This window comes from Oncorhynchus nerka, linkage group LG23 (genome assembly GCF_034236695.1).
Source record: "Oncorhynchus nerka isolate Pitt River linkage group LG23, Oner_Uvic_2.0, whole genome shotgun sequence".
NCBI classification, from domain to species: Eukaryota; Metazoa; Chordata; class Actinopteri; order Salmoniformes; family Salmonidae; genus Oncorhynchus; species Oncorhynchus nerka.
The window spans coordinates 19,775,215-19,788,306 of NC_088418.1; the positions used below are offsets into that span (position 1 = coordinate 19,775,215).

At 42.8% G+C, this 13,092-nt stretch overlaps 1 protein-coding gene and 1 long non-coding RNA gene across 3 annotated transcripts in view; both read right to left on the reverse strand.

Moving 5' to 3' along the window:
- Nucleotides 1–13,092, reverse strand: part of LOC115106415 (zinc transporter ZIP11-like) — a 136,074-nt gene that overhangs the window by 84,004 nt on the left and 38,978 nt on the right. The window lies entirely within an intron of this gene.
- On the reverse strand, nt 8,070–11,555 carry LOC115106416 (uncharacterized). Its single transcript, XR_003860040.2, has 2 exons — nt 8,858–11,555; nt 8,070–8,671 (listed from the first exon to the last, which is right to left on the reverse strand). It is a non-coding gene; the product is annotated as an uncharacterized LOC115106416 (long non-coding RNA).

The window sequence follows — 13,092 nt, forward strand, 5'->3', positions numbered from 1 at the left end:
AACAGTTGACAGTGAGGACGTATATATATATATATACACACTGCTCAAAAAAATAAAGGGAACACTTAAACAACACAATGTAACTCCAAGTCAATCACACTTCTGTGAAATCAAACTGTCCACTTAGGAAGCAATACTGATTGACAATAAATTTCACATGCTGTTGTGCAAATGGAATAGACAACAGGTGGAAATTATAGGCAATTAGCAAGACAACCCCAATAAAGGAGTGGTTCTGCAGGTGGTGACCACAGTCCACTTCTCAGTTCCTATGCTTCCTGGCTGATGTTTTGGTCACTTTTGAATGCGGGCGGTGCTTTCACTCTAGTGGTAGCATGAGACGGAGTCTACAACCCACACAAGTGGCTCAGGTAGTGCAGCTCATCCAGGATGGCACATCAATGCGAGCTGTGGCAAGAAGGTGTGCTGTGTCCGTCAGCGTAGTGTCCAGAGCATGGAGGCGCTACCAGGAGACAGGCCAGTACATCAGGAGACGTGGAGGAGGCCGTAGGAGGGCAACAACCCAGCAGTAGGACCGCTACCTCCGCCTTTGTGCAAGGAGGAGCAGGAGGAGCACTGCCAGAGCCCTGCAAAATGACCTCCAGCAGGCCACAAATGTGCATGTGTCTGCTCAAACGGTCAGAAACGGACTCCATGAGGGTGGTATGAGGGCCCGACGTCCACAGGTGGGGGTTGTGCTTACAGCCCAACACCGTGCAGGACGTTTGGTATTTGCCAGAGAACACCAAGATTAGCAAATTCGCCACTGGCGCCTTGTGCTCTTCACAGATGAAAGGAGGTTCACACTGAGCACATGTGACAGACGTGACAGTCTGGAGACGCAGTGGAGAACGTTCTGCTGCCTGCAACATCCTCCAGCATGATCAGTTTGGCGGTAGGTCAGTCATGGTGTGGGGTGGCATTTCTTTGGGGGGCCGCACAGCCCTCCATGTGCTCGCCAGAGATAGCCTGACTGCCATTAGGTACCGAGATGAGATCCTCAGACCCCTTGTGAGACCATATGCTGGTGCGGTTGGCCCCGGGTTCCTCCTAATGCAAGACAATGCTAGACCTCATGTGGCTGGAGTGTGTCAGCAGTTCCTGCAAGAGGAAGGCATTGATGCTACGGACTGGCCCGCCCGTTCCCCAGACCTGAATCTAATTGAGCACATCTGGGAAATCATGTCTCGCTCCATCCACCAACGCCAAGTTGCACCACAGACTGTCCAGGAGTTGGCGGATGCTTTAGTCCAGGTCTGGGAGGAGATCCCTCAGGAGACCATCCGCCACCTCATCAGGAGCATGCCCAGGAGTTGTAGGGAGGTCATACAGGCACGTGGAGGCCACACACACTACTGAGCCTAATTTTGACTTGTTTTAAGGACATTATATCAAAGTTGGATCAGCCTGTAGTGTGGTTTTCCACTTTAATTTTGAGTGTGACTCCAAATCCAGACCTCCATGGGTTGATACATTTGATTTCCATTGATAATTTTTGTGTGATTCTGTTGTCAGCACATTCAACTATGTAAAGAAAAAAGTATTTAATAAGAATATTTCATTCATTCAGATCTAGGATGTGAATGAATGAAATATTCTTATTAAATACTTTTTTCTTTACATAGTTGAATGTGCTGACAACAAAATCACAAAAATTATCAATGGAAATCAAATCTGCTTTTTATGGCGGTTTAGGAGCAGTGGCTTCTTCCTTGCTGAGCGGCCTTTCAGGTTATGTCGATATAGGACTCATTTTACTGTGGATATAGATACTTTGTACTGGTTTCCTCCAGCATCTTCACAAGGTCCTTTGCTGTTGTTCTGGGATTGATTTGCACTTTTCGCACCAAAGTACATTCATCTCTAGAAGACAAAACGCGTCTCCTTCCTGAGCGGTATGATGGCTGCGTGGTCCCATGGTGTTTATACTTGTGTACTATTGTTTGTTCAGATGAACGTGGTACCTTCAGGCATTTGGAAATTGCTCCCAATGATGAACCAGACTTGAGGTCTACAATTTATTTTCCTGAGGTCTTGGCTGATTTCTTTTGATTTCCTCATTATGACAAGCAAAGAGGCTCTGAGTTTGAAGGTAGGCCTTGAAATACATCCACAGGTACACCTCCAATTGACTCAAATTATGTAAATTTGCCTATCAGAAGCTTCTAAAGCCATGACATCATTTTCTGGAATTTTCCAAGCTGTTTAAAGGCACAGTCAACTTAGTGTATATAAACTTCTGACCCACTGGAATTGTGATACAGTGAGTTATAAGTGAAATAATCTGTCTGTAAACAATTGATGGAAAAATTACCGACTTGCCAGAACAATAGTTTGTAAACAAGACATTTCTGGAGTGGTTGAAAAACGAGTTATAATGACTCCAACCTAAGTGTATGTTAACTTACAACTTCAACACACACACACACACATTTAGAAAAAAAATATATATGGGGGATTGGAAATTATGCAGACAATTACATTGGACGCCACAATCGATCTTCAATATTAAAGCTGATCTACCCCCAAGCTAGAACAGTCAGCCTATTATTTATGGTTACCATCAAATGGCTTCTCTATTAATTTTGCTTCCTTGTTAACAGCATAGAAATGTAGGCGAAGCATGTGTTCCTTCTCATCAAGTCTGAATTGCAATTATCTGCTCCAATTTTGAAACCAAATAGGCCCCCCTCAGTGCAAACGTTGAGGGATCGTCTAGTTTAACTGCTCCAAACAAATGACAAATCAGTTTTTTCAAAGCTATTTAGCATTAATAAGCACATCACCCACTCGCAATCAGGGTGGAGGGGGGTTTGACTGACAATTTAAAAACCCTCAAGTGGATGCCTTAAATATATATGAGTGAACGACCAATGAACTACTCTAACATTTTCAGCATCTAGCCATCTAAAGAGGCTGAGCTCGTTGTCATGGCACCGGTTGCCGAGCAGTGGTCCTCTAAATGCTGTGACTGCTCATATTTGATCCCTTTCAAAAACCGCTCAAGCATAACCGTACATTGGCTGGGCCTGGGTCGACTCCGTATGGTATAGACCCCAAGGCTGCCCAGGGGATCTATGGATTGTCAAAGCACGAGTAGACAAAGACAGATTCACTTTAAAGCTCATTCCCACTATGGCCGATTACTCCACCGAGTCATAATGCAGTTGCCATGGTAAGACGCTCTAAGAACAGTGCGCCTCAGACCATTACAATGGCCATGGGCTGTTGGTCATAGTGAACTGGCGTGGAAAGACAGGATTACCACACAAATAAAAAGTGATTATCAGTTGGAACGAGATGTGTATGTATTCACGGGTGAGCTCCACAGAGAATCCCATAGTCGAGACTACAAACATCCAGCCCGATCAATTGTGATTAACCCCTCTATGCCTTTGAGAACCTCGCACCTGAGCTTCTGTTGCTTCCTACACGCGGAGCCACTTGGAAACCCTTTGTCGATGAAATACAGAAAAGGGAAGGGTTGTGAGGGGCTGTACTGAGGCTTGTTCCAAACAAAAGCCCACCCGGCCTCCAGTGTTAGACATTGTGTGGCAGTCATTACATAAATGCAGAAGGTGATGGCAAGACGCAAGAGCAGGGCTATTCAGAAGTCCACAGTACCTCGGGTTTACTTTTGCACCTAGTAGTTCCCTTGATTTGTTTTCATTGATTAGCCAGGGTGAGAGTTCTCACCAGGGGCCTCATTTATAACCATTGCGTAAATTTAACTGAAATTATCTGCGTGAGCCATTTCTGAAAATATAAAAATATTGAGATTCATAAAACTTGGTGCGCACCACACACACGTTTTCCCGAAATCTGACCTGTCGTGAACAAGCATTATAACTCCACTTGGAAAAACGCCCATACTTTGGACATATTGGAATTAGGCCGAGGCAACGTCTAAGGAAATAGCAATACAGTACATGGCGAAGTTGATCAAATGTCTTTGGATGGGATATTTGCTGTTTCTGACCGTGTCTGACAGACAAAAACAATTGCACATTAATATGCACATGGTAAATTGTACAGTGGTATGGCTACCTCTGGAATATGAACACACCATGGCCAAAAAAAGCTGAGGAATTATGGCACATATATTATGGTAATAAATTAAATATTGTCTACGAGAAATGTAACATTACAGTATTCAGATGTAGTAGCCAACAAACGTCAATGGAAAAGATTAACCTTCTGATCTACCGTTAGACTGCGCTTCGGATAAAAGAGAGAAAAATACTTGAAATAGCTTATCTATTTACTTCTGTGAAGTGGTTCCAATTAAATGAGAGATGGGACAAATGGTAGACTATGTGCCTAACTGAGCAGACAAAGTCACCACAAGCAGCAAGCATGCTTGTCTGCTGTGTTAGAGATGGAGAGAAACAGAGGCCCAACATTAATTATAGAAGCAATGTGTTCTTAGAACAAGGCAATACTCAGAGCGAGAGCCAGAGAAAGAGAACAAAAAACAGCGAGAAAGAGTGAGAAGAGAGAGAGCGAAGAAGAGAGCGCATGATAGACAATAGACAGATAAGAACAGGAAGAGTTCGAAGACATCCATCTCAGGTGTGTTTTTTCTGTTCCGTTCCCCAAATGGACACGGCTGTGACCAAGCGCATGGCCTCAGCCCAAGGATTAACGAGGCTACAAGGGACTGTAATTGTAGTCTAACAGAAACGCCCATCAGGCGCTCACAGGCAATGCATTCTATTAGCCCATAGGTGACGAGAGAATGAAAAGCACTTCCCCCAGTGTTTTCCATAAGCGCCGGCCCTCGGCTAAATAGCCGATAAGACTCATTGTAAGCTGCTTTTCCAAATTTTAAATTAACTTCTTTCCATTTAAAAGTTTCAATTCGCTAGTCAGGAAAGTCGGTTTAGCCTTCTCCCGCTAGAATGAATGATATGCATCTTCAACTGATAGGACTAGCGCCTGTTAGTCACAAAATGAGCGATGACAGAAACAGTGCTGGTTTGTCAGTCTGCGGTATGTGGCACATTCATTTCTTTTCTTTTGCGAGTTTCATAGGCATATACAGACACGGATACTACGCGCATAGGCTACTTACTGTGCTTTGATTGACGACCGAACAGCAAGTGTTGACTAGTTTATAAAAAGGTGTAGAACTGACTGAAGAAAGTCAATTTCCTACATCCCTGTCCTATTCATAAAAACATACAACGTAGTTATACAGTATACGTCCATGGTATCGCATCAGAACAAGTAAACCAAAGATCTTGTTTGTATTTACCTTGGACTCAAAGCCCATGTTGATACTTGCCAGCGACCCCTAACGTGACTCTTCAGTAGGGTTGCACATTTTGGGGAATATTCAGAGGTGAAAACATTCCGTGGGAATTAACGGAAATATATGCAAATTCATATAATTTAAATGTAGATGTTTTTGCATTAGATATATTTACCATATCATATGGAGACAGAAACCTAAACCTTTTTCCTCATAAGTAGACATATAATTGCAAATTATTAAATCCTTCCAATAGAAATATTTTAAAAAACGATTTAGTTACGAATTGAACTTTAATTAAATGAGTTGACTCTTTCCATGGGATGATTTCACTGAACAACTGAAGGGAATATTGAAAGATACCCAATGATCCATCGCATCTCCCAAAAATGTTTTCAACATGCATCTGTAAAATGAAACAAATGCTTTGGTTGTCTTCCTCTCAGGATTCCATGTCTTCCCCCTGGACCTCCTCGTGTCCACCTCTTGAACATCAGACTCTGAGGCCACATCTTCCCTGTCACTTTCCAACCTTGTTGAGGATGGCTCGTTATCAGGCTCAAAAAGCTTTAATTTTGGCCGGATGGCCACCAATCTTTCAACCGTTGTATTGGTCAGCCTGTTGCCTGCTTTGGTGTGTGTGTTCCCAAACAAAGACCAGCTGCGCTCTGAGGCAGCTGATGTTGGTGAGATTTGGAGGATGATGGTGGCAACAGGGGAAGAGCCTCAGATCAAAAAGATCAACAGACTGCCAAGAACAGGCTAAGGTGTTGAGACACGGTAGTGATGACACCATAGGACTTGTTGATCTCTGCACCAGACAGGATGATCTTGCCAGCATACTTGGGGTCTAACATGTACGCTATGGTGTGTCTTCACACTTTTTGATGTATTTCAGAACTGCAGTTTCCTCTGCTAGGAGCAACAGTGAAGTGGGCAGGGCAGTACGGATTTCTTCTCTTACATCTACAAGCAGTCTGAACATCCGACAGGATGGCTGGCATTGTCTCACTTAATTTAATCAATTTAGAATAAGGTTGTAACATAACAAAATGTGGGCAAAAGTCAAGGGGTCTGAATACTTTCCGAATGCAGTGTGTGTACATGGAACATTAGAGGGAGCCATAATCCCATTAAAAAGGAAGAAAAAAAAATGTTGCAAGAAATTCATTTGGATGATAAGGAGCATCTGAAATTTCAGTAAGGGGGTTTTGGAAAAGTGTTTCTCATCATTTACATCCAGTAGTAGAGGTGTAGCAATTCTTGTGATAAATAACCTACCACTTAAGGTGATGAATTGTGTGAAAGATACATTTAGTTGTTATGATCTAATTAAAAGGTCATTTACAAGGGCAAAAAAAATCCACAATGAATATTTACATCCTGCCCCCCCCGAGTTCCTCAAGGTATTTAGACACTTCTCAGAATTAAAAGCTCAGATAATGCTGCGGTTGGAGGATATTTTACTTGTTTAACCCCCTTATTGACAAGTTTCCCAGGAGCATAGCTTCATCCTGTCCTCAAGCTAGGTTGCGTTAAAAGCTATTTGTGACCTTTCCCCCTTCCATCCCTCCAACAGAGAGTTAACCTTTTTCTCTGCACCACATGGATGTCAGACTCGAATATATTGCTTTTTATGCACAAGACATCTTTGCAGCCTGTTTTATCTGCTAATATAGGAAGCATAGTCATATCTTATCACACTGAGGTGATCCTGGGAATGCAACTTCAAAGGGTCACCAAATCCATCAAGACAATGGAGATAGAACACAACCATTATTAAAGACCATACATTTACATCATATTTTATCAGAGTTCAATTTTTTTTCTCTAACTCCCAATCAACAGATAACCCCTCGCTACTTTGGGAAACCTGTCAAGTTTACGCCAGGGATTGGATTAAGTCATACTCAGCCACTAAGAAGCTGAAAAAAAGTGAAAAGGCGTTCAGAGGGTGACTTGGCAACTAAAGAGAAGGACCACCTTGAATATTTCCAATCATATCCTGTTAAAAGGAAATAGATCAAGTTCTCAGATCAACGTGGGACTCTTAACACAGGACGCTGAAAATAACATTTGATTTGTCAGGAAAAAGACCTACAAACATGGCGATTAACCAGGAAAATGATGGCGCCGACAGACGCCGACAGATATGGCAGCTCTGCTTCTAGCTCCTAAGCAACTTTGCAGGGTTTTTTCTTTGGTGTGTTATTTCTTACATTATTAGCCCATAACTTTTTTGTATTATCACATACAGCCGGAAATAACATTTTGATATCAAAGTTGGTGGTAACTTACAAGCTTTTACGACCAGGAATAAGACTTTCTCGAATTGGCTTCTTTGTTTGTACCCCCCAGGGCAATTGAACTTATCAAAGAGGTTGCTCCAAGACGCCGCCAAAACGCCTCGTCCTATTCAGGAGGCATGCACACCATCCACCGCTTCAGAGTATATTACTCGCTAATGTTCAGTCTCTGGACAGTAAAGTAGACGAGCTCAGGGCAAGCATCTCCATCCAGAGAAGCATCAGGGACTGTATCATACTGTTTCACAGAATCATGGCTCTCTCGGGATATAGAGTCCCCGTCCATACAACCAGCTGGGTTCTCAGTATATGGCGCGGATAGGATTAAAGATCTCTCTGGGAAGAAGAAAGACATGGTGTATGTTTCATGATTACCTACTCATGGTGTGATTGTGAAAACATACAGAAACAAGTTATTTTTGTTCACCCCGACCGGTTCAGATTTTTAAAAAATCACGGGTCAGATCATTTTTGGGATCAAAAAAAAAAAAAAAAAAAAAAAGACAATATAATGAAATGCTTTCCATTTATTCCTTAAAGAACACTTAAAGCAAGGAACTTTTCAATGTTTAAATACAATCTTAAAATAAAATATTCAATGCTCAATTGTTAAATTAAAGTGCAATATGAGGCATGATACCTTCTTCCTTTGAACAATAGTGAATGAAAAAATATCCTGTGTCCACATAAAAAAAAGTACAAAAAGAAAGAAAGCAAAACAGACCTGAGCATATATAACTTCAAATTATTTTTCAAAAAGATGAGGATGTCTACATTGTCTGGGGAGAGGGTAGACCTCTTTGCAGTCACTATTACCCTGCCGTGGAGAACACCCTCTCGCTAGGTACTGAAGTGGCAGGCACAGCCAACTAGCATCTTGCCATCATGGCGATGTGAGTGTATTTACACTCAATGCTTTTCCACCATGCCAGTAGATCACCATCCACTGGAACGCTGCTTGCTGCCTTGTAGGATGCCTCCTCTTTGATGGTGTTGGCAAACATCTTGCCTGTGTCCTTGCTCGCAAAGGTCACCCCAAAAAGCTCCTTCATGGCCAAATTATTTTTGTGGAGGAGATGCCTCTGTCTGCTCCTGTCAGCTGTGGTTTGACCTTGCAGAAAAAAATGATTTAATCTATTAAACTAACTAATTATTTATTTTCATAAAACTATTATTGTGGAAAAAATATTTTCTAAAAACAATTATTCCAAATCAAAAATGGATGATTCTAATAGCAATAGCATAGACTAAGATTAGACTGCACAATATTTATTAGTAATTAACTCTTATTTTTTACCTCTTCAGTGTTCACAATCTCAGTGGTGAGATCACTATGTCCTCCGCTGTAGGGCAGGGTCTAGGTGAGACAGACACTTGAATCTTGGATCCAGTGCAGTAGAACGATGAAGGTAGTCCTGTACATTAAGGGGGTATGTGGGGTTCAGGTCCTCTCTAATGGCAGCCTTGACCTCTCTATTGATGGTGCGGTCTTCCTGACTTGGGGCCATGGATTGTAGAATCCTTGTTTTCAGAGGTAGGATCATGGACACAGATGGTGCAGTTTCAGTGCTCAATAGGGTTGTAAACGTTTTGAGGGGTTTGAACACCTAGAGGACCTCCTCTGCCACTTTCACGTCTTCATCAGACAAGGTGACGATGTCTTTATATTTTTTTTCAAGGTCTTGTGTGTCAGTGCAGAGTATACAGCTGCCTGCTGCTCAAGATAGCGCTCCTACATGTCATAAGTGGAGTTCCATCTTGTTGTGACATCGTATATGAGCTTGTGGGTCGGTAGCTGTAGCGTTTCTTGCTTGGTCTTAAGCACATGAGTGGCTGTTGTGCTTCGGTGGAAAAAGGAAACCACCTTCCTGATCCTCCCAAGGAGGCGTTCCATCTGGTTCACTGAGATTCCCCTTTGGGATGATAAATTGATCACGTGCAAAGCAAACTATCTGTGGCCCCAGTCCAGCTTCTATCACTGCATTTACTTGGTTCTTGGCATTATCTGTGGTGATTGGGATACTCTCTTGCTTCCACTCTGCTACTGCTCCTAGCAGTACCTGCACCGGATTTGTGCCTGTGTGACTCTCATAAAGGGGGCGTGTCTGTAGCACCGGACTTCACATCTCCCACTCCTCTATGGTGAAGTGAGCAGTCACAGTCACGTAGCTTTCCGTTGCCCAGGAGGTCCACCCGTCTGTGGTGAAGGTAATAGAGGTCGTCTTGGATAATTTTTCGACAATTTTGATATTTTCCTGTTCATCAAGATCTGGCTCGATCTTCATACTGAAGTGGGTGCGCGAGGGGACTTCGTAGCGTGGCTCAAGCACTTACACCATATTTTTAAACCCTTTGTTTTCCACAACAGTGTGGCCTCATGTCTACAGCGATAAACATCCCAATAGATTTGGTGATTGCTTCAGCCCGGTCTGATTCTGCAGGAAAGGGCTGCCTAAATGCCGCGGTGAGAAGTTGTCTCTTGGCATCGCTGACATACCAGGTTGATGCCGCTTAAAATGTGTGGCCATGCTCAATGTATTTCCATGATCATTCGGCTTTCTTGTCGCACAATGTCTACACACCGTAATGGTGTTGTCCACCACCCTTATTTGACAGGGAAGCCAAAATTCTCCCATAAATGAGACTTAGATGAAGCGGGAGGCTTTTCCAGTTCTTCAGCTCCTCCGCTAGCCATGGCTGTCACTGCTCTCATTTCTTCTTTGCGACGCGAGCATCCAGGATTGATTCGTTGGGATTCAACATGCCCCTTTAATGTGAACAGTACACACAAAATAATCAAATCAACCTTCAGGCTTCAGAGTAAAACACAGCATGCATCTGTCTTGTCTATCTTTTCACTGCAACTCTGCATTGAGATTTAGGGAATTATTACTCTAAGTAACCGCTGCAGTAAAACTGTATTTCACACTATGATGGTTAAATTTTGCAATTGAACCGCGGTTCACATGTGTGCCGAACCGGCGGGGGGTGATCTGTATGGATCACAGTTCAACTACGGTCCGTTACACAACTATAAATTACTATCGCCCCGTAGCACTCACTTCTGTCATCATGAAGTGCTTTGAGAGGCTGGTTAAGAATCTTATCACCTCTGCCTTACCTGACACCCTAGACGACGTCATTTTGATTACCGCCCCAATCGATCCACAGACGACGCAATCGCACTGCACACTGCCCTATCCCATCTGGACAAGAGGAATAGCCATGGAAGAACGCTGTTCATTGACTATAGCTCATCATTAAGCTTGTGGCCCAGGATCTGAACCCAGTCCTGTGCAAGTGTGTCCTGGACTTCCTGACGGGCCGATCATGGACTTCAGGAAACAGCAGAGGGAGCACGGCCCAATCCACATCGACGGGACTGCAGTGGAGAAGATGAAAATCTTCAAGTTCCTCTGCGTACACATCACTGACAATCTGAAATGGTCCACCCACACAGACAGTGTGGTGAAGAAGGCGCTACAGCGCCACTTCAACCTCAGGAGGCTGAAGAATTTTGGCTTGGCTCCTAATACCCACAAACTTTTACAGATGCACCAGTGAGAGCATCCTTGTCAAGCTGTATCGCCGCCTGGTATGGCAACTGTACTGTCTGCAACCGCGAGGAAAAGAATTATCTTACAGTGGGTTAGTGACAAGGTGCCTTCTATTAAAGATTGGCATAAGATAATATTTGAAAGGGTTCCATTGGAATAGTTGACTTATACATTACATTCTAAAACAGATCAGTTCCACAAAGTGTGAGAAACTGATTTCAGCTTTTATGCAGCAAGGTTTTTCTTAAAATGGCGGTTGTTTACTTATCTCAGGATTACATTTTACAATCCATGTATTGGACGTAATGCCTTTATTTAAACTAAGGTTTCGTGTCTGCTCATATATATATATTTTTTTTATCTTTGTTACTGTATATCTCTTAATGTGGAAGAGAACTGTGAAATTCCAATAAAAATACTATTAAAAAGAAAGGAGGACCAAGGCACTCTTCATATAATTAATTAAAATTCCTTTATTATTATGGCAGTTTCAATAGCCTTGGTCCTCCTTTCTTTTTGATGACCAATTTACCCCTTTTTCCAAAGAGCACCCATCTACCAAAATGTACTATTGTGTACCTTAGTAGCGCTTCCCTTCCTCCTCTTTCTACTAGTTAAAAATACTATTACGTTTGTTAAAGGGATACGTCGGGATTTTGGCTGCACACAGAGACATAAAAATGGTAGCCACAGGTTCATCTGACTCTGGTGAATTAGATAAAGGGCTTCATTGCCAAAATCCAGAAGTGACCCTTTAACTTGCACGAGCTGCATTTGAAGTTGCATGTTATCGTATCCACTGCTAGATAAACAAAGATTTAGTGGGAAACTGTATCACGCCCGCAACCTTTCATGACACGGCAGGGAAATAGGGAAATCATTGCAATCTGTCAACATTAAAATGATCATAAAAAAGTTTACTACTGATTATTTGGCTTTGTTTTTAAATTACATCACTATAATGCACTTTTGTGAAAATCATAATCGGTGCCAATTGAGAACACATTTAGAATGTTCAGTCTTCAAAACAATATTGTGAATAAAACAGGCAACCCATGAATAGCATGTCTAAATGGAGAAATGAATAAAAGGTGATCATTATCATCAGCTCTCACCACATTATGCAGAGAACTAGGGAGCCACTGAGTTTGTGAGCTGACATTTAAAAAAAGGTGGATGACTATTCAGAGCAACAGCGGAAGGAAAAACACAGGCTGGCATGTTGCAGATCACTGGTCCGAGGTGTGATATTCCGTGTGCACAATGAGTTCTATATACAGCGCATTAATAAACAAAGCCGTCAGCAATGCTGCCGACCGCCACCGACCTGCTGCATGATGCACGACGGAAGCTTTCCCTTCGTAAAAGACTCAAACCACTGAGATGTAGCATGGACTGTAAGCACGTACACACACATACAAGAATTCATTCCAGATACATACACAACAACATTTCAATAAATCACTGCGCACCTAAGTGAGACCAATTTATTCCTCTTCCTAAGTCTTACGCTAAAGCTACCCCCTCAAAACAGCAGATGAAACGGACCGGTCAGCCAATCTCCTTGAAGATCACTATTCTTACGTCGCAAACAGCTTTTGTTCGTACCCAGTACTGCAGGAATATAATTATTCCTCTAGGTCTCATTCAATCTGTGTGTTTCTCTCCCTCTCTTCATCTTCCACTTAAAATGAGAGCCCTTGGTGGCGTCCTTCTCTGTCCTTGCGAGGGGGAAGCTGAGCCGTATAAGGGAGGTTCCTGTTAGTATCGAGACACACTGAAGGTGATACCTGGGCAGTGGAAGTGGACTGGTGGCGTTTTTTAATGATGGCGGCGCAGGAAAAGGCTGGTTCTAATGCCAGCAGACGAACCATCATTAATGCAGTAGATGACATCCTAAAACTTGACACACTGCAGGGGGAAAGCGCCACCGCACCGGGCCTGCTGAAGACATCTAAACGCCCGGGGCCAATTA